The 21,492-nt window shown below is 48.0% G+C and overlaps 1 protein-coding gene and 1 pseudogene across 2 annotated transcripts in view; both read left to right on the top strand.

The window, feature by feature from the left end:
* TDRD15 (tudor domain containing 15) overlaps positions 1 to 21,492 on the top strand; it is a 180,643-nt gene that overhangs the window by 9,280 nt on the left and 149,871 nt on the right. The gene's annotated exons all lie outside the window — the stretch shown is intronic.
* LOC147707069 (protein BTG2 pseudogene) lies at positions 1,763 to 2,232 on the top strand (annotated as a pseudogene).

Genomic DNA, 21,492 nt, shown 5'->3' with positions numbered 1-21,492 from the left:
CATCGCCAACCGACCCATGTCCCCACCACATCTTCAACAAAGCAGACTCCATCATCGCACCCCATCTCCGCGATGTCATCAACTGTTCCTTCAACTCCGCTACCTTCCCGGAAAGCTGGAAACATGCCGAGCTCAGCCCCCTTCTGAAGAAACCCACAGCAGACCCCTCTGAACTTAAGAACTACCGGCACATCTCACTCCTCCCATTCCCTGCCAAAGTCATTGAGAAAGCCGTCAATAGTCAGCTCGCCGCCTTCCTTGAATCCAACAATTCCCTCGACCCTTCACAGTCCGGCTTCCGAGCCAAACAACGCACAGAAACCGCCCTCATCGCAGCTACAGACGACATCCGAACGCTACTGGACTACGGAGAAACAGTTGCCCTCATCCTACTAGACCTCTCCGCCGCCTTCGACACAGTATGTCATAGCACACTCATACAACGCCTCAACAATGTCGTAATACAAGGAAAAGATTTGGATTGGATCATCTCGTTCCTCGCCGGAAGAACCCAGAGAATCCGCCTCCCCCCATTCAAATCAGAGGCCACCGAAGTCATCTGTGGTGTACCACAAGGATCTTCACTCAGCCCCACCCTCTTCAACGTATACATGAGTCCCCTCGCATCCATCGCGCGCCAACACAACCTCAACATCATCTCCTACGCAGATGACACCCAGCTGATCCTCTCCCTCACCAAAGACCCAAACACCGCCAAAACCAATCTACACGAAGAAATGAAAGAAGTAGCCGAATGGATGAAGAACAGCCGTTTAAAACTGAACTCTGACAAAACGTAAGTCCTCATCTTAGGATCATCTCCCTCTGCCTGGGACGACTCGTGGTGGCCACCGGCCCTGGGCACAGCACCCATACCTACAGATCACGCACGTAACCTGGGCTTCATCCTAGACTCCTCCCTCTCGATGACCAGACAAGTCAACGCCGTCTCATCTTCATGCTTCAACATCCTACGCATGCTCAAAAAAAATCTTCCGCTGGATCCCCACCGAAACAAGAAAGACAGTCACCCATGCACTGGTCACCAGCCGACTGGATTATGGAAATACCCTTTACGCCGGGACCACAGCCAAACTACAGAAAAAACTCCAACGCATCCAAAACGCCTCAGCCAGACTCATACTGGACATTCCCCGTCATGCTCACATTTCCGGTCACCTGAAGGATCTCCACTGGCTCCCCGTCAACAAGAGAATAACGTTCCGTCTCCTCACCCACGCACACAAGGCCCTCTACGACCTAGGACCTGAATGCCTCAACACTCGACTGTCCTTCTACACACCCACCCGCCAACTACGATCATCCAATCAAGCCCTCGCCGCAATTCCGCGCATCCACAGATCTACCATGGGAGGAAGATCCTTCTCCTACTTAGCGTCCAAAACCTGGAATTCTCTCCCCACTCACCTCCGACTTACACAGAACCACCTCTCCTTCAGAAAGCAACTAAAAACCTGGCTATTCGATAAGTAATGCACCTACCCTCCCTCAAGCGCCTTGAGACCCTCTGGGTGAGTAGTGCGCTATGCAAATTCCTGAACTTGAACTTGGAAACAAGCTGCAGAACGAATTTGATGGGAGGCCGTATCCCACTGTCCAAGAGAAGTCACTGTCCCTTTACCACAGCCACGCTTACTTCAACTTACTCCACACACTATGGACCTATCAAGCGCCCCTAATCATCCTAGGGATCCGCAAATCAGATGACATTCTGCCCCCACTTGTTTACACAAGGCCCGTTATGCCGCAGGACCCGGCCGCCGCCTCTACCTAGTCCTTCTGTCCCATGGGCACCCGGAGATCACTGCTGCCACCGGCTTCCTATCCTCGTTGCTTCAGGGTTGAGTGAGCGATAGCTGACTGCGGGATTATGAAGGGGTTGTGGGCAAGGTGCTAGCGGACCACTATAAACATCACTGGTTTCCACTTCTGGAGAAGCCCGCCAAAGGATCCGGATACTGCTGCATTTGCATCAAATACGGTAAGGTGGGGAGTCCGATCGGCCTTATCAGCCAACAGCTCTTCAAGCTGCTGCCCCTGTTTATCGATTTGGGTAAGACAGTTCAATCTGTGTTCTTGGAGGCGATAGCCCTATCCCTTGTCTCCCCAACCCCATCTTCCACATACCTTCCCGTTACTGATGTCCGTAAGAAGATGATGATGGGGCGCACGTGCCAATCCGAAAACCACATGTTGACTGCAGCTAGCTAACGCCTCCATGGTTGTGTGCACGCCACGGGGTGAGGTGGGGCTAACACCTATGCTCTAAGAGCAAGTCACTGAAATAGAGCAACACCCAAAAGCAGGGGGGGGGGTAGTGTGTCCAGACTAAAGCTGATGCGTTTGGTTAATGTACGGGAGGGGGGAAAGGTAGCAGGGTGAATATTGTCAAAGATTATCGGGTTTCAAGCCTGGCCTGACCAAGAACCCACGGAGTCCCTATTATTGGGGCCCAGTCACTGCCTGTTTACTACGGCTTATGACCTCTTACCAAATCCTCCCAGCACTACGCTGCCTCTGTTAGTAGGGTTTTGAATATTAATAAATAGCTCTTTCGGCCTTGCATTTCAACTTCACTGTGCCCCTGCCAGCCCCTCACCCCCACCCCCCTTTTGTGCTGTTGTCTTTGTTGCCCATGCTGTTTGGGGTAAGTGACCTAGCTCCGGGAGCTCCAGAATTCAGTTAATTCCACACCTGAAGTACCAACAGATGTGACCAACCAATGCTATTGGAGCCGTGCTGTAAGTCGTGCCAACTGCGCACGTTTCCATTGCTGTGCAGAGAGCTGATTAGAACTCCCTTTTACACCAGATGTGTGACTCAGAATTGCCATATTGGGCAATGTCCCTCACAAATGGGCGATATCTTTCCCATTTGTGTGAGAAAATGCTCAATTGGCCAGTGCCTAGTATTTTAGTGGGTATAATTAAGCCTGTGGTGTGCATTTCTTTTAAGCTGCTGCCTCGCTGCAGTTTCTTTCTTGAGTTGCCATGCTTGCTTAATTGCTAATTGTAAAAGGACACTGGAAAATTATTAGGTAAAAAGGTTGTCCAGATTACACCACGTTGGTAAAGCGGAGACATGAGCTTGGATTCAAAGGCACATTTTGAGACTTAACAACCTAAATATCCCCTCTGCATAACACATGCTGCGTCAATTTAATAGGGCACTTTAAAAATAAATTAATGTGACCGTCCTTGTGTAAATGTAACTGGCGCTCATGTAAAGTGCTCCAATACCTTCAGGTTGAGGTTGCGCTATATAAAACCGCAAACAAATGCTATTCTTTTATTAGCACTCAAGGTCTTATGCAAGCTTATTCAGGCCGTATTGAAATTCACATTGAGACAAGGGGTGAAGAAAAATAATGTCCTGCATTTTTTATTTAAGCACCAAACACCACTTTAAAGTGCGTGCGCACTACCTACAGTGCAAGTGGAAAGGGGCGACCAACTCGGTCCCCCCGAACGTATGGCCGAGTGCCTCGATCCCCCCGGGAAGCCATTTTTGGGCGGGAGGCGCGCCTCAGCTGGTATGCCCGAAGCGGCGTAGCTGGGGCGCGCTCGTTCCCGCCCTAGAGTGGGCTGGCCTAGACACCGACGCAGCCAGCCACGCCCTCGGGGCAGGCAGGGGCGGGTATACGCCCGCCCTGAAGACGGATAAAAAGGGACGCAAGACCAGAAGACATCCTCTTGTTCTTGTGCTCTGAAGCTGCACCTCCTCGCTGCACGTGAGCTCGGGACAGAACGAAGAGCCAATTTTGAGCGTTTTAATCCCTCTTTTTGTCTTCTAGATACTTCGTCTGAAAAGATGCCCAAGAAAGGCGTGAAGAGAATGTCGACTGACCAGTTGGTTCGGGCCCTCATGAAGGACATGTCCGAAATTAAGAAACGGTTGGCGGAGCGAGACGGTGAGGAGGGATCGGGGCGTCCACCGACCGGAGGGAAGCCAAAGAGGCCGAGAAGGGGGCCGGTCGGGGGAGATGTCCCGGTTCCCTCTTCCCCGCTCGAGGCGCCAGCCCCGGTACCGGCCCCGGTACCGAAGGAGGGGAATCCGATCCCTGTAGTAGTCACCCCGACATCCGCTGAAGATATGCCTCCCGAGTTGGCGGCACAGTTAGCGGCGTGGTTGGGGGACAGTAGCGAGGGCGCCACGGCTGCCGAAGCGCAAGCACTCATTAAACAGTTGCGCGAGAAACGTGATACAGCCAAGGTGCCCGCGTCGGATGCGGTGATAGACAAGCCACGAGTGGCGGAGGCAGCGTCCGGTGCAGGTAAGCGGCCATTGCCGATCGCAAGGGATGAGTCAACACCCTCTCGTAGAGAGAAGTTGGGGCAACATGTTCCTTTGGCAATAAAGGAAAAGATTTGGGCGGGGGAATACGTAAACATTTTCTCCTTGCTCGTTGATCATTATGAGGTGGAAACTGTTAAGGGCCAAAAGGATCTGATGCACCCAAGTGTTTGGCGCGCAAAAATGGCCGCCTTTAAAGTGAATGAGAATATTGGCAACTGGGGTAATGCTTGGGGAATTTTTACGTCAATTTTGGGGGAACGTAGACCTGAATTGCTCCCTGAATTCCCAGTATATCAGTCACGAATTATGGGGTACTCGACATCGCACCAAGGTAACCAATGGTTCTGTTATGACAACCTTTTCAGGAAAGCGATGGAGCATAATAAAAGTTTAACCTGGGACTGTTACGATTCTTTGACATGGAATAAAATGAAAGAGTCGGGGATGTTGAAAGTGCCGTTGGTGGGGTGTACTGTTGGTGAATCCTCCCGCCAAAATGGGGGGACGCCCTTTCGGTCGGGTACGGGTACAGACGATTACACGAGACCCGCCGGCAATACAGGGAAGAGGGGTTTCTGTTTCAATTTCAACAGAAGTAAATGTACTAGGCCCCCGGGATCTTGTAAATTCAAACACGAATGTAGTGGTTGTGGGGCACCCCATCCTGAGTCCTCGTGCAGAGCCAAATCGGGTGAAAATGGGGGTAGAGGGGGCGCCAAACAGGTCTAATATAGTCCGAGGGGCGCCTTTACCGACCCCGATTGATACCCTGGCAATGATTCCTTGGCTCAGCGAATACCCAGATCGTGCTTCAGCTGGGGTGCTACGAAACGGTTTTTCATATGGTTTCCGCATCCCGGTGGGGAACTTTCAGGGTGTTGGGACGTGCAAAAACCAACTTTCCGTCTTGCAGCATACGATTGTAGTACAGGATAAGATCCGGAAAGAGGTTACCCGAGGTCGGGTTGCCGGCCCGTTTAGTGTTCCCCCGGTACAGAATTTTGTTTGTTCTCCTTTAGGGGTGGTCCCCAAGAAGGACCCAGGTGAGTTTCGATTGATTCACAATTTATCGGCGCCTCATGGCCTTTCTGTAAACGACGCAATTGATCCAGAGATTTGTTCGGTGCGGTACGCATCATTCGATGAGGCCGTAGCCATTTTGAATCGCCTGGGGCCCGGAGCGCTGATGGCGAAATCAGATATCGAGTCAGCGTTCCGTTTGCTCCCGGTATACCCGGAAGACCAACGTCTTTTGGGATTCATGTTTCGAGGTTCGTATTACATGGATAGGTGTATGCCGATGGGGTGCTCTATATCTTGTGCATATTTCGAGAAATTCAGTAGTTTTCTACAATGGGTTTACACGAAGAAAACGGGTTTTCGGAACGTGATGCATTACCTCGATGACTTTCTGTTCCTTGGGGCCGCTGGGGATGATGAATGTGCCCGGGCCTTGACTGAATTTTGTGTTTTAATGAATCAATTTGGCGTGCCATTGGCACCAGGTAAAACGGTGGGTCCCACAACTTGCCTCGAGTTTCTCGGGATCGAGTTGGATTCTAGTGAGGGTTGTTTTCGTTTACCGGCTGCCAAAGTGTCGAAATTCAGGGCAGCCCTGCAAATGTGTATTATTGCATCTAAAGTTACGCTGCATCAATTGCAGCAATTGGTGGGGAAGTTGAATTTTGCCCTAAGGGTGATCCCGATGGCCCGCCCCTTCTCCCGTTCAATTGCCCAGGCGATGGTTGGCCTAAGAGAGGGTCATCATCGCACGAGATTATCGGCCGAGGTCCGCCAAGACATGCGCATTTGGTTAGCATTTTTGGCGGATTTCAATGGTCGAGTCGTCTGGAACAAACCGGCCTTGTCCTCTAAAGAGCTTGGTCTATGGACAGATTCAGCGGGAAGCATGGGTTTCGGCGCCATCTTCGGCACAAAATGGTCGGCGCAAAGGTGGCCAACATGGTGGCATGAAGAGGGGCTGACGAGCAATATTGCTTTCCTTGAACTGTTTCCCATTTTGGTGGCCCTTAGAACCTGGCCCGATGGATTCAAAAATCACTCTGTCATATTTTGGTCGGACAATATGACCGTTGTAGAATGCATCAATAGTCAGGCAGCACGTTGCAAAATGATTTTAAGGCTGCTTAAAGAAATTGTCTTACTGTGTATGCAACTGAACGTGGTATTCAGAGCAAAACATGTCCCAGGGGTGATGAATCAGGCTGCTGATGCACTGTCTCGTTTTCAAATGCAGGCTTTCTTTGGTTTCCTTCCCTCAGCGGACCCAGAGCCAGCACCCTTTCCCGAAGCTCTCTGGTCTCTCGGTGCCCCGAACTTCGTTACCTCGTGGGAGAGAGTCTAGCACCAAGGACGAGGAAGGCATACGAAGGGGCGTTTCGGGCTTATTTAGCCTTTTTGGGGACTGAGAGAGGGGGGCTTTGGGGGCATGAGGATTGGGTAGTACATTTTCTGATGTCCTTGCGTAAGGCTGGGAAGTCGGTGGCTACAGCCCAGAGGCATCGTGCTGCCATTTCCTTTGTTGCCAGGGCGCATAATATCCAGGACCCGACAGCGTCTTTTGTGGTACAGAAAGCGCTGCGTGGGTGGCAACGCCTTGAGGGTCGCAAAGTAGATGAGAGGCGCCCAATAGGTCTGGATAGGTTGTCCCAGTTGCTGGCCACACTCCCCGCCACATGCTCGTCTCAGTTCGAGGCCTGTTTGTTCCGAGCTGCTTTTACGCTTGCATTTCACGGGGCAATGAGGATAAGTGAGCTGGTAGCAAGGAACAAGCGGGATGTGGTGGGGGGTTTGTGCCGGGAACACGTTCAGATCAGGGGTGAGACGATGACTGTATCCTTTGTCAAGTCAAAAACCGATCAAGGTGGGGTGGGTGACTGCATAGTCATTCGCAGGATTTCAGGGTCTCCCATGTGTCCGGTGAAGTGTTTAGAAGATTACCTAGCACAAAGGGTGGCATCATGGGGGGGGACATTGTTGAGACACGCGGACGCCACCCCACTGACGAAGTTTCAGTTTCAGCGGGTGCTCGCGATGTCAATTACCGCAGCGGGCTTGGACCCGGGTGAGTTTGGGACCCATTCCTTTCGGATAGGGGCTGCCACTGAAGCTACAGCCAGGGGTCTTAATGTGGAACAAGTAAAACGAGTGGGGCGTTGGTCCTCCAATTGTTATAAGAGGTATGTGCGGTTGCACATGTTGTGAAGCTGTAATAATGTACTCACGCTTCTTGTCTTCTGTTTGGTTTTCAGTTACGCAAGCCTTCGAGGCGGGGCGGACTATGCAGTCGACCCAACACCAGGCCAGCGGTCAAACATCACCGGCTGTGAGAAAGGAGGTGTGGGTCGTGGGCCACTCATACGTGAGGCGTGCCGCTGACGTATTCGAAGCAGGTGACATGATTCACGTAGCTGGGGAATACGGGTACAGAATGTCCTTCTACGGAAGGGGCGGTCTCTGTATTGACCAGTTTCAGGCATTTTTTGAGGGTTTGTTAGGGCGGACGAGGTCACCGCCGTCTATAGTCATAGTACATTTAGGGGGCAATGATTTGGTCACCACCGGTAGACGACTTCTCCTGGAGGCAATGCTTTCCACGGTAAGTTGGTTGGCGAGGAAAGTTCCGGGGTGCATAATTGCGTGGTCGCATATGATCCCACGGAAAGTGTGGCGGGGGGCTGTTTCGATCCCTGCTTTGAACCATTCTGTTAGAAAACTTAATAACAAAGTGAGTAGGTTGTTTCGCTCCAGGACATTGCATTCTATCTCGCACGGTTGTATTAATGATGACAGTATGTATCTAGGGGATGGTGTGCATTTGTCTCGGGTGGGAAATGAGTTACTCATAGGGGACTTCTTAGCATGGTTAAAAACGTTGGAACATGACCTTTAGCTAGGAGTTTTGTGGGGGGCCCGGATAGCCGGTCAACTATCCGGGCCTGTGGCGGTAAGGTCATGATCGGTGAGCACTAATTAGTAGATCCCTATGAGTGGGCGTCACCCAACACGGATGGGAGCGCTCGGGAGAGGTGGCCATTGGCCCCTCAATGGGGAGGCGGTCCCTTCTAAGGATGGGTCGCCGGAAGTAAAGGAAAGGCGGTCAAGGCCCCTTCCTTTGTAGGAGGGGTTACAGCCCCCTCCTGGGGAATTTCCCGGGGCCAGTGACATCTGCGACGGCAGATGCGGTAAGTAGTGTGGGGTTGGGATAAGGTCTACGGTACCTTCTAGATACCTCACACGAGTATTCGAACGACCTTTAACTGGCGTCGAGTCTTTAGGTGCCCCCGTCAAGTCAAGGGAAATTGGTAATAGTTGCACTTGAGGTACGCCTCCGTGCTGTCGCCCAGCCCAAGTGGGAGGGGTAAGTCTGGTTAGGGATCTTGACACCGGTTATGATCTTGCCGTTGGCCCTTAAACGTTAGGTTGTACAATTTCAATATGTCAAGAAATGTTTTGTAGGATGCTAGTTCGGCTAGGAGAACCTCTGTATTAGAGAATCTGTTAAGGTTAGCCAAACATCGTAATATGGTAATGAAATTGTACATAACATGAAACGTTTAATGTTTTAATTTTGTTTTAATAAATACGGCCGGGATGGTCACTCCATCCCACTTCCAAAAACTTCAAGAACTGTTTCCGGTTTCCCTCCTTTTGGGGATTGATTGTGTTGAGAGGGGGTGGCGGGTATCTCGGCCATATGGAAAGGGGCGACCAACTCGGTCCCCCCGAACGTATGGCCGAGTGCCTCGATCCCCCCGGGAAGCCATTTTTGGGCGGGAGGCGCGCCTCAGCTGGTATGCCCGAAGCGGCGTAGCTGGGGCGCGCTCGTTCCCGCCCTAGAGTGGGCTGGCCTAGACACCGACGCAGCCAGCCACGCCCTCGGGGCAGGCAGGGGCGGGTATACGCCCGCCCTGAAGACGGATAAAAAGGGACGCAAGACCAGAAGACATCCTCTTGTTCTTGTGCTCTGAAGCTGCACCTCCTCGCTGCACGTGAGCTCGGGACAGAACGAAGAGCCAATTTTGACCCACCCACCAGCCCCTGAAGACAGCCAGTTGTGTATAATAAAGTTGATTAATTTTGATTCGGTTTTCGTATACAGGTTGTAGTGCCATGTTGATGAGTTAATAAAGAATGGTTGTTTTGAGTATGTTTGCCATTAAAGATATTCAGTTTAAGGTTGAATTTTTAATGCATGCTCTTTCGGTCATAGTGGCCAATGTATTCGTAGGTTAATTTGCACTGTCGTATTTATTTTGGTAGGCGGTAAGGTCATGATCGGTGAGCACTAATTAGTAGATCCCTATGAGTGGGCGTCACCCAACACGGATGGGAGCGCTCGGGAGAGGTGGCCATTGGCCCCTCAATGGGGAGGCGGTCCCTTCTAAGGATGGGTCGCCGGAAGTAAAGGAAAGGCGGTCAAGGCCCCTTCCTTTGTAGGAGGGGTTACAGCCCCCTCCTGGGGAATTTCCCGGGGCCAGTGACATCTGCGACGGCAGATGCGGTAAGTAGTGTGGGGTTGGGATAAGGTCTACGGTACCTTCTAGATACCTCACACGAGTATTCGAACGACCTTTAACTGGCGTCGAGTCTTTAGGTGCCCCCGTCAAGTCAAGGGAAATTGGTAATAGTTGCACTTGAGGTACGCCTCCGTGCTGTCGCCCAGCCCAAGTGGGAGGGGTAAGTCTGGTTAGGGATCTTGACACCGGTTATGATCTTGCCGTTGGCCCTTAAACGTTAGGTTGTACAATTTCAATATGTCAAGAAATGTTTTGTAGGATGCTAGTTCGGCTAGGAGAACCTCTGTATTAGAGAATCTGTTAAGGTTAGCCAAACATCGTAATATGGTAATGAAATTGTACATAACATGAAACGTTTAATGTTTTAATTTTGTTTTAATAAATACGGCCGGGATGGTCACTCCATCCCACTTCCAAAAACTTCAAGAACTGTTTCCGGTTTCCCTCCTTTTGGGGATTGATTGTGTTGAGAGGGGGTGGCGGGTATCTCGGCCATATGGCCGTGGGCACAGGCCATTGCTCGGAGCATGGATACCCCTTGAGAAGCAAGACATTTTTCCCTCCTTTATTGTGCCCCAAGGTTAGACAACCCCACAGGGTGTCTGCAGGAGGGAAATTTCTGCAAGCCTCACTGCCCACGGGTATTTCCAAAATATCTGCACACAGCAGCAGAAAAGGCGAAACTTGACCCGGGCGAGCACCCGCAGTGCAATGGCTCTATTCAAATTTCAAACTGACCATCTTGTTTAACAATGCTTACCTAATTGCAAAACAGGGTAAGTCACTCTCAGACATGGACTTCTTATGTAGGGCTATGTAGAAAGTTGGTGTGGATATAGGAGAAAATTCTGCAAACTCTGAAAAAGCCTCAGAATTCATAAGATGTGAGGCAGATATACTTCGACAGGACATCAAAAAATGAGTTTCAAATTCTCGCTTTATCTCAATATTGCTGACTGAAGCACTGATAGTGCTATCACTGAACAGGAAAGTGTGCTAGTGAGAGTGGTCAATGGTGGGAAGGAAGCCCTACACTCTATTTGCAGATCGGCTTGAACATGCACATGTTCAAGGAGTGCTGGACAGTATAGTTAAAGGAATCAAAATGTTATCTTTGGATTTAGTAGATATGAGGTCTACAGAACATTCAGGCCCATCACTAATAGCGGTCAATGTTGATGGTGCTGCAGTTATGATGGGATCTAAGGGAGGGGTTGCAGCACTCTTAAAGAAAGACTTTCCTTTTCTTTTGCCTTTCCACTGTGTAGCCCACAAGCTTCAGCTTGGGAATCTAGATGCTGTAAAATCCCATCCTTCTATTTGTCAGTTTGAGCAAACTTTGAAATGGGTTTTCAAATTGTATTGGTATAGTCCCAAGAGGTGAAGAGATGCCAAAGAAATTTCAAGAATAATTTATGAAAACTTTGCACATTTCACTGATATTAAACAGGTTAGATGGGTATCCACCAAAACCAGGGCTTTGGCAGCCATGCAACAAAACCTGCAGACAGTAGTTCTACACTTGGGACAGGTTGCAGCTGGTAGAGATGATTCTGCTGCTAAGGCAACAAGCATTTGCAATGCAGTAGGTCTCGCATTTGCTCGATTTTGATTTATTTATCTATAAAAACCTGCAATAATTAAAGGCATTTCAGTTTACAATACCAACAGCTCAAAATCCCGCAAATGTAAGGCCTATTGCATTGCAAATGCTTGTATCAGTTACGTTATGAGACAGGTTCACAGAACAACACGTCCTCCCTGCTTCAGTTGGTAAATTGGCATATCTTTACTACCTGGAGGCCCAGCGAAACCTATAGTGTGCAACCAATATTTATTGACAACACATCAATCAAACTACCTGGAATAGGTCAAACATGAAAAAAAAACGTTTTCAAATGTAACTAAATTAGAGTTCATACAAGAGTCTGGACGCAAAGCTCATAATCTGAAGAATCTGAATCGGCTAAGAGCAGAGTTATAAAAGGTAAATTTCAAATAAATTGAAGCATGTTACATTATCCCTGCATGTAACTGAAAACAACTGCAACTGCTCAAGGGCCACAGCATGAAGTCGCACTGCCATCTGCTGGATTACGAGGAAAAACTTTGAGGTTTCAAATTCAAAACATAACATTTAAATCAATACAAAAACGCACGCTACCATCAACTATATTAAATAACTCCAGGGTTCACAAGTGCTAGTCCGGACGGACAACACCACGGCTATGCATTATGTGAACAAGGAAGGAGGTACGAGGTCACTCCCCTTGTCGCGAGAGGCTCAACGGATTCTGGAATGGGCAATTCTTCACGGAATTTCTCTAAAGGCGGAGCACTTGCCAGGAGCGCTGAACGAGGGCGCCGACAGACTGAGCAGACTCACCTCTGTCACTCACGAGTGGGAGCTGAAGCAACAGGTTCTGTATCGGCTCTTTCAAACATGGGGCACGCCAGAGGTGGACCTGTTTGCGACGCCAACCAACAGGAAGTGCCGAGCCTACGCCAGCAGATTCCACCATCAGGGATCGCTAGGCAATGCTCTCTCAATAGCCTGGACGGGAAGATTCATTTATGCATTTCCGCCAATTCCCCTGATTCCACGCCTCATCGGGAAACTGAAGACGGAACCTTGCAAGTTGATCCTTATAGCCCCAGCATGGCCGAGACAGTTTTGGTATACTGAGCTCCATCTGCTGTCGCTGGTTCCTCCAATAGGTCTGGAAGTTGTTCCGGATCTTCTGACAATGTCCGAAGGACAGGTTTGGCACCCAGACCCAAGGTCGTTACACCTGACTGCATGGCTCCTGACCAGCGAGAATACCTGAATGTCCCTCTTTCCAAAGAGATCAGAGACATCCTTTTCCAGGCGAGGGCGCCTTCAACAAACAAGACATACAAACTTAAATGGAAAAGATTCTGTATTTGGTGCAAGAAAGAAAAGGTTGATCCGTTCACCTCAAAACCACATCAACTCCTGCCTTACCTACTTTCGCTAGCTAAAGGCAATCTATCCCATTCAACGATCAAAGTCCACTTGGCGGCACTTTCAAGATTCAGAAGATCCGAGTCTGGTCCTTCGCTATGGTCTTCAAGAATTGTCAAACAATTCCTCAAAGGCCTCTTCAGGGTCTATCCGCCAGTGAGATCTCCTCCTCCGACGTGGCATTTGAACTTAGTACTGGCTCAACTGATGAAAGGACCCTTTGAGCCGATTCACCGCTCAGACCTGAAATTCTTGTCATGGAAACTAGCTTTGCTCTTAGCCCTCACCTCAGCAAGGCGAGTGGGGTAGTTGCAGGCCCTTACTATCCAGGAACCGTTTCTACAGTTCAAAAAGAACACAGTCATCTTGCGGACGAACCCAAGGTTCATCCCCAAAGTTCCAACTGACTTTCACTTGAACGAGCCAGTGATTTTAAAAACATTTTTTCCGAACCCAGTTACTCCAGCGGGAAAAACATTACACACTCTGGATTTACAACGATGTCTCAAATTCTACATTGACCGCACCAAGGACTTTAGAAAGTCCTCGCAGTTGTTCATTGCCTTCGGCGGTCCTAACAAAAGATGGATTTCAAGTGCTATTCTCCATTGCCACAAGATTGCAGGGAAACCTCTGGTGGGCAGGATCCGTGCTCACTCAACGAGATCAGTAGCATCTTCTACAGCCCTCTTTGCGGGGGTACATATCAAAGACATTTGCAGGGCTGATGGCCTGGAGCAGCGTGCATACGTTCACTAAGCATTACTGCTTAGAATCATTGCAGCAGGATGATGCGGCAGTGGGCCAGGCTGTCCTGAGGAACCTCTTCAAATGAGTGGTGAGCTTTCCTTTCTATCCCACCTTCCATGGGTAACACATTTTGTTCTTTCATTTCTTATGTTATGATGTACCTTTTTACAAAATGTGTTTTATGCTGTTTACTGCTTGCTATTCTGATACAAAGCATGGGAATCTATGAAAGTTCCAATACTGGGGCAAGAAAACAAGTTACTTACCTGTAACTTTGGTTCCCCAGTATTGGTAACTTTCATAGATTCCCATGCGCCCACCCACCTCCCCGGGGAAAGCTCAGCCTTCAGCAAGTATGGTGTCTAGTACACAACGGCTACGAAAATCTGAGGCTCTGAGGTTCCTTCAGGAAGGTTCTAAGGGTGAGGCTCTTCTGATTGGCTGATGCCAAGAGTTTGGTCTCTTTTACAAAAAGAGGCTGATATGCTACAAAAGGGAATGAGGCCTAGGCCTTTCTTTTCTCTTTTGTACCTACTACTATGGTATTTTTTATTACCGAGACTCCCAGTCCGACGACGGGGAATGATACAAAGCATGGGAATCTATGAAAGTTACCAATACTGGGGAACCAAAGTTACAGGTAAGTAACTTGTTTTCATCTAGATTGATGAGAGATAGAGGACGGTAAGTCTCACAGCGGTTGGGGGATTTGTCTTTTTTCAATAGGGTAATGATCATCGCTTGGCGCAAAGAGGGGGGAGTCTGCCGGAGTCATACGCTTCTGCATACATTTCTAATAGGCGGGGAACTAAGATGTTGGCATGCGCTTTATAACATTCGGCAGTTAGCCCTTCAGGTCCGGGGGCTTTTCCGTTCGGGAGTGAATTAATGGCATCTACTACGTCCTCTATATCTATGTCTGACAACCACGCACAGGCAATGTCTTCTAAGTAGTCGTTCATAGCTTGATCGTCCATCCGCCCCGTGGATGTATACAGCGTGGCGTAGAATTGGCGGAGTTACTGTACTATGGCAGCGGATGAGAAGTGGGCTTGACCATCCGTGCCTACAATGCGCTCTACCGGAAGTTGACCAGTTCTGCTCTGCAATCGCCCTGCTAGTGGTCTGCCCGGTCGACCCCCTTCTCCATATCGCCTAGCTATGTGTCGCTTGGAAAGATACCTGACCTCTGTCTCTGCTAGAGTGTTGTACTCATCAATGTGTTTGTGTATACTAGCAAGTGTGTCTTTTGAAGGCATGTGATCATATTGTTTCCAGCTCTCGCAGCTGTTTCTCTATTGTGGATAGTTGACCTCTTCTATCCCTTAGTATCCCCGCAGCAATGCTAATGCATGTTCCCGGAGTTGTGACCTTGAAGGCCTCCCAAAGTGTTTCCTGACTAGCCACTGTCCCCACATTATCTTCGAAATATTGTAATATAGCGGTTTTGATGGTGTCGGCGTACGTCGGGTCAAGGAGTGACTCCGCTCGGAAGCGCCATGTGAACGGTTTATGCGGGTTATGTGGGATGTGCACAAAGATGAACACCGGAATGTGGTCTGACTGTGTTCTTGGGAGGTTGCGGACCTCTGTGACCCAGTTGTGTGCCCCTTCGCTCAAGAGCCAATAGTCCAGCCGAGACCAACCCTTAGTCGCAGGAGTGATGTGTGTCCCTGTTAGTACCCCTTTCTTCCTCTGCCGCCATGCATCCACCAACCCAAACTCCATCATGCTATCTTTCACACAGTTGGCAACCTTAACCATCCGAGCACTCTGTGGGTTTGATTTATCCATTGTGGCATCTAAGTTGGTGTTGAGGTCTCCCCCCATTATGATCTCTGTGTCAGGCCAAGTGCTTAGTACCCTGAACATATTAAGATAGGCTGTCGTGTCGTCGACCACCGGGCCATACACACTAATAATTGTTACCAGGACATTGCCCAATTTTCCCATCACCCTGCATTGTCTAAGCTAGATTGGAGAGCTGTGAATGACACTCCCTTTTTTACCAACATAAGGACTCCTCTTGCGTAGGATGAGTACGTAGATGCCAGGCGATATGATGCCCATCGTCTTGCTACTCTGTCCTCTGACGCCTTAGTTAGATGTGTTTCCTACAGTAGTGCAATATGTATGTGGTGTCTGTCTAACTGTAAACAAAGGTTAAGGAGGGTCAAGGGGACTATCTTTATAGACCTACCAAACTCAATACCCCTAATCAAACTACAATCAACAAGAAGAGTCGGAAGGTCTGTTAAACGACGTAGCTGAGTCTATGAAGTCCTAATGAAGTGATCCTTTTGGATTGCACTGAACCAGGCCGAATGGTCACAAGACACAGATATGTGTTAGATATCCTATCAGCCCACCCATTTGGCGGAGCCTCGTCATGTAGGACACCTAACCAGGGTGGTGAGTCCAAGCCCAGTAAATTGGCCAGACATCACGCACTACTGGTTCAACATGTAAAAGTGTCCGTGCCACTGAATGGTGCTGAAAAAGTGCAGTGCAAAACAGGGAATAAAGTAAGAGTGATCTAAAATGACGGTCAAGGCAAAGAAAAATATGTTTAATGAAGATATTCACCAAGACGTCAGATTAAAAAGAAGTGTATAACAGTGTGAAAAAATCACTGTGATTTTTTCACACTGTTATACACTTCTTTTTAATCTGACGTCTTGGTGAATATCTTCATTAAACATATTTTTCTTTGCCTCGACCGTCATTTTAGATCACTCTTACTTTATTCCCTGTTTTGCACTGCACTTTTTCAGCACCATTCAGTGGCACGGACACTTTTACATGTTGAACCAGTAGTGCGTGATGTCTGGCCAATTTACTGGGCTTGGACTCACCACCCTGGTTAGGTGTCCTACATGACGAGGCTCCGCCAAATGGGTGGGCTGATAGGATATCTAACACATATCTGTGTCTTGTGACCATTCGGCCTGGTTCAGTGCAATCCAAAAGGATCACTTCATTAGGACTTCATAGACTCAGCTACGTCGTTTAACAGACCTTCCGACTCTTCTTGTTGATTGTAGTCTGTCTAACTGTGCCAGCACTTGTCTGATTTTTTTGCGGCGTGTTGAGCCCACGTACGTTCCACGTTACACAGTTATATGTGGTCCCAGTCATGTTGTGTGTCAGAACCCTACACCATTGTTTAGTCTACCAGCATATCTGCGCTCACAACAGTGGCAATAGCATATTGCGATGTTTCTAAGTTTGAAAATCTTTGGCAAACAATAAACAAACATGACCCCCCCCCCCCCTTCCTCCTCCCACTTCAGCATTCCCAACCTGCTAAAGACATTGCCCTCACATAACTCCCGCAATCCCCCCAATAAGAGGAAACGCAAGTCCGATCAGGATCACCCATCGGGGTCGTGGTGGCTGCAACCACTCCCAGATGATTTAGGGAGAGGTGCCACCTGTATTTCAATATCCCCACCAGCCTTGCGTACTAGGGCAGCTCGCGAAGTAAACTGGTAAAACCCTATGGGAGATTGCAGCACTCCTTACTAGTGTATTGCCTTCGCAACATTGCCACCCACCCAACTCCTCCAGTCAATGACATCACGGTCCCCTTAATATTCCGCGATGTACCCCCCTTACTGTTCATTAATCAACGTCGGATGTCTGGGTATTGGGTGCATGTTGTCCATGTCCCCGCAGTGTCTGCGCTTGGTCCATTGCATGCTTGGGATTGTTGAAGATTTTTCCATTTTCCATGGTGCCGACTCGCAAACGTGCAGGGTACAGTATTGCGTATTGGACCTGTTCTTTTTGTTGCAGTTTCTTGAAGTTCTGGAATTCTTTGCGGGCTGCTTGCACAGTTGCCAAGGAAAGCGCAACACCTTTATAGGTAATGGAGCCTTTCAATCTGGTGATGCGCAGGATCGTGTCTCGATCCCTAAAATTGAGCAAGCGGGCTATTATTGTCCTCGGGGGGGGGGGTTTCTGGTGGGGGGCGAGCTGCAAGTGATCGGTGCGCTCGTTCGATTGCAAATAAAGGAGAGAGTTCGTCTCTCCCACAGATTTCCTGGAGCATCGCCTCGACGTAGTCCTCCAGCCTCCCCACATTTGTTGATTCCGGCAGGCCCAAAATGCGGGTATTATTTCAGTGCGAACGCGCATCGATGACCTCATTTTTAGCTTGGATAACTGCCAGCAACTTAGAGATGTCTAAGGTCTTCTCTGCCACCTGTTGTAGCCCATCTTTCGCATCCGTGATTCGCTGTTCAGCCTCCCCAATGCGCGTCGCATGTTTATCGAGTTTAGGCGAAAATTGATCCATTCTTCCATTTAATGCCTCAATCTTGCCGTCTATTGCTTGCAGACTCGCCTGAATAGCGGCCAAAGATTTCTCAATTGCAGTGGGAGGAGGTGTTTGCGTGTCCAGCTCTGAATCTGATGTTGCAGTGTGGCCGGGTTTGGACCCTTTTCGTAATTCAAATGTCAGCCGGGGTTGGTTCTTGTCAGGCTTTCCCATAGCGCTGTATTATGGGTGTTGGCTCTATAATACAGTGTCTCTCACTTCCCCCTGCAGGACGCCCGGTCAGCGAGTGAGTCTACGTGTGTTACTGAGCCTGGTTAGGGGCCCCAGAAGCAGTAGGTGCACGTTTGTTATAGCATTTGTCTCTAGGCGCCCAGGCAAGGTCAAAGCGTGTCTAGGCCGCAGTCAGTCAGTACGGTGTCAGCAACATCAAGGGGGCTCAAGGGTGAATACGCTGGCGCCAGAACAGTGCCCGCCGAGCTGGCGCATGCAGCGTTTATGACCGTCTTTTAGCCCGGATCAGTAGTCTTTAGGCGCCATGTAGACTGGTCACTGCCTCGGGTGGTGCGCCGCCGCCCTTCACTTATCCCCCATTTGAACCTTTCTGGTAGCTTGCGCTGCAATGCGCACACGTAGCGCCTATATTACTGGCCTGCAGGGGTGTCACGACAAGATTCGTATGGCGGAGAGGGAGGGGGGAGCAAGGGCGACCGGGCACAAAGCGCCGCTGGACCGCCACTCCTTACGGCCTACTCCGCACCTCGGCGCCGGGCACTTGCGTCGGACTACCTGACTGACCCTCTCCCACAGCTGCCGCGGCCTCCGCCCCCGCCTCGCCTCTGAGCGTGATCCCAGCGCTGTTACCTCAGTGGTTAAAAAAGGGGGTGGTAATGGACGGAGCATCTGAACCAATAAAACACTCACACCCCCCTTTGGTACCTCAGTGGGGCCTCTCCCCGTCAGCTCCGCTCTGCAGGGATCTGGTTCACTGGGTACCCGGTCTGCTCTGGTGTTTACAGCGTCTGGTCTCGGCAGCAGCTCAGACGGGGCCGCCATTACCGGAGCTCCCCCGGCAGCCACGTGGTCACCTAAGGTCCGGCTTCCCAGCTCCAAGCAGGTTTCGCCGGGCATCAACAGCAAACTCCCGCAATTCAGTCCCACTATTACACTGCCGAAATTACAAGGCTGGGGCAAGGATAATTATAGGATTCTTGACGGTCGCTGGCAGAGCTACACTACTGTGCGGCCATTTTGCCGAGCTCCAAGCCACACCCCCCCTGAGCAACCCTTCCATGTGAACATGGGTGTCAAGTGATCCTTGGAACAAGTGTTTACATTGGGACTCCTTTCTGAAAACAAGTTATAGTTACACAGACCAAACTGTTGAAGCACAGCCATGGTTGATAGAGAACTACGATTCAGCGAAACAAGTTTTTTTTTTTAAAGACCATGTTTTTTCCAAAAATGAATCAAAAAATCAATTTATGAGTGATGAGTAGTTTCTTTCAAAAAAAGAGATAAAGAAAAATGAATACACCCCAGGTGTAAGGAAAATCAAAATCGTACAAAGGAAACAACCGTGAAGTACAATGTGAGCATCAAAGGTATATTGGTTGTTGTTGATCAAAGATAGTTCATATTCAGTACAATCACGGACACAGTGAATTAATCAGTGTATCACTTGGGTTGGGGATATTCTGATCAATATAACCTTGTCCTTGTAGGACCAATACATTGATGTCCGTGTAGGCTCCTATTTGCACTGCTTCCTGTTTGCCCTGAAGACCACTCTCACGGTCGGTGATGCTGTCTGGTAGACAGCATCTCTGACCGGGAGCCCGCGTTAGCTGCTCTTAAACTCTTCACAGAACTATTGGGGGTAATTCGCCCCTTCCAAGTCCACAATAGGAGTCGCCTTCACAAAACAGGCCCAATTGTTATTTACATTCCCATAGTGAGTCCCTACCATGTGGATTTGACTCCACAATACCAGCCAACCTCAGGTGAAAACAGTTCCGATGAGACGCTTGTATCCCTTTAAGGATCGAAACACCATCAACACATGTACAAAGACCAACTATTTTCTGTAATTATGATACATTGAGTAATTCCCTGTGTCTGTGATTGCACGAAATTTAAACTGCTGTCTTTGATAAACAACAATCAATGTACCATTGATGTCCACATTCTCCTTGACTGTGTTTTCCTTTGTTCGGTTTTGGTTTTCTTTACAGCTCGGGTCCATTCATTCTCCGTCTTTTTTTGAAAGAAACTCTTTATAACTCATTGATATTTTTTTTTTTTAATGAATTTCTTGAAAATACATTAATGTTTTTCAAATAAAACTTGGTTTGGCTCAATTGTAGTCATTTATAAATACTGGCTGTAATTCAATATTCTCTACAATCCTTTATCAAATATTGATGTTGATTGAATTAAGAATATTGTCATAAAGATTGATTCTACACAGTATGGTCTGTGCAACTATAACTTGTTTTTGGAAATGAGTTCTATGTGAAGACTTATTCCAAAGATCACTTTTTTCCATTGGCAGCGCAATTCAGCTGTTAATTGACAGTGGGAAGTTGTACTTTTTTCCCCATTTCTGAAAGACTCGGAATCCAGTGCAACGGACAACTCACTTTTTTTTATTTTGCTGAACACTGCCTGGCGACTTAGTCATGTCTTTTTTAACTGATGTTTTTCTATGAAGGTTCTGTAAGGTGTAGCTGTAAGTATTTTTATTTACATTTTTCACAAAATATAATGCAAAACTATTACAAACAAAAAGTGCAATAAAAATATTTCATCTTTAGAACAGTATAGTTTATAAGCTAGTTATAAATGTGTATTCAAATTACTGTTCTGCACGTTACTTTGGAAGTGCTGATTTTAAGGTGTTTGGTAAACACCATTTTATACTACATCAAGTGTATTATCCCTTTCGCTTCCTTAGCTGGTATTGTCCTTAAGAGACAGCCTGGCTGCTTTTTTATTTGAATCAACATTTTCACATCGTTATAGCTTGTAATTATTTTTGCTTACTCTTAACTTCAGTTTGAAGATGTTTGTAGTACCCAGTGTACAGGTTTTCGAATGCCAATTGTGTTTGGTGACAATTGTGCTTTTCAATCAGTGTTTCCCACATAACAGTGGATATTAACATTTAGTTGCAATTGTTAAACTTCAGGATTTACCAACATATTATTGTATTTGTCAATATTTTTTCAATATTTTTTTCCCCTTTTTTGTCTTGGATTGTCTTTCTGTGGTCATACCTCATTGCAAAATCAGATACATTAATGAAATAATTTCTCAAAAAATCTTTTCCATTGTGATTTTACTGTTGTTTATTTGTATGATCTACTTTTTGATAATAAACAAAAAATAAATGAAATAATAAAAAGATATATTTTTGCATAATTTGTGTGTGTAGTTTAGTTTTTGTCTATATACCTATGATATAGTTGTAACACATATAGTAGCATTGATTCATTCATTTGAAAAGCTTTATTTCGGTACATTGACCATAAAAGCATATAAATGTCCACAGTAGATAAAAACGTGGATAAAAACTTGGTAAAAACATTAATACAGTTCTTCCATTCAATTACCGTACA

The sequence above is a fragment of the Lissotriton vulgaris genome, chromosome 6 (genome assembly GCF_964263255.1).
Source record: "Lissotriton vulgaris chromosome 6, aLisVul1.2, whole genome shotgun sequence".
Lineage (NCBI taxonomy): Eukaryota > Metazoa > Chordata > Amphibia > Caudata > Salamandridae > Lissotriton > Lissotriton vulgaris.
Note: the sequence above shows the minus strand (reverse complement) of the source record. Positions and strands in the feature narration are given on the sequence as shown.